This window comes from Cariama cristata, unplaced genomic scaffold (assembly GCF_000690535.1).
Source record: "Cariama cristata isolate BGI_N322 unplaced genomic scaffold, ASM69053v1 scaffold14301, whole genome shotgun sequence".
NCBI lineage: Eukaryota > Metazoa > Chordata > Aves > Cariamiformes > Cariamidae > Cariama > Cariama cristata.
Genome location: NW_009601139.1, coordinates 1,407 through 2,469, shown reverse-complemented (window position 1 = coordinate 2,469; position 1,063 = coordinate 1,407).

The window sequence follows — 1,063 nt, the reverse complement described above, 5'->3', positions numbered from 1 at the left end:
AAACTATTTCCAAGGCTCTGTGGCCATCAATTATAGTTGTCTGAACAACTATATCAGTGCTATTTTTCTGAATACTTGAAAGGGAGAGCTTTCAAAATTATATGCAACTTGAATAAAAGTTTTCCCTGGATTTCTCTTCTCAATGTTGTTTATTTTTCTCTTCAAACCTAGACAAGATCTTGCCTACTGATTCCCTGTGTCTACTAAAGTCTGTCAGCTTGAAGTCAACAGTTTGTCTTGCTCCCATCCTAGAAGACTTTCACCTTCGTATTTTGCACAACATAAACAGCACTAGTTAAGAGTCGCAGCTAACACTGGTTCCCCTTTTGTTACTCTTCCCACCTTCAGGGCAGGGAGGAGTGGGTTGGAGGGAAAGAAAAAAAGAAAAAAATGAGGAAAAATTATTTGATGCATATACGTTGATATGAGAAAACACTTTCTTGACAAAAATGTAACATCACATTCATACTTATTAACCTATTTATAAGCTTAAAAAAATGCAGAAATACGTTACAGTGACTTGTTTACAGTGAATGAATTATTGGCCACCTAGATGGTACAGTCAAGCATCACAAAATCCCATTATTAGGTCTCTTCTTTATTAAGAGTACAAAGTGGCGAGAAAAGAAAGCAACAGACTAGATGAAAAATATTGACCAAACTAATGGATGGAGGAGAAAGGATATTGAGGGAGACAGTAAACAAAGAAAGATGAAGTAAAGGCAAAAGCGATTGCTGTTGGAGGATGCAGAGCAGGAAGGAGAATGCCGATTAATACAGTGCAGATATTGAAGAGATGTGAAACAAGCCGATTTGTAGGACAGAATACCAAGTGCAAGACAGATAAGCAAAACAGTATAATCTCAGGAAACAGAAGAGACAGAATTAACCAGTAAGTATGGCTCGTTACCAACATAATCTGCGAGGCTAACTTAAACCAGTAATTCAGTAACACTCATCGGAATGGCACTGGGCACTCGGAACATAAAACTTAACCATAAGAACAAAGAAATTAAGCGCAAAGTCCCCCTTGCTCTGTATGTCACCAAGCAAAACACATCGG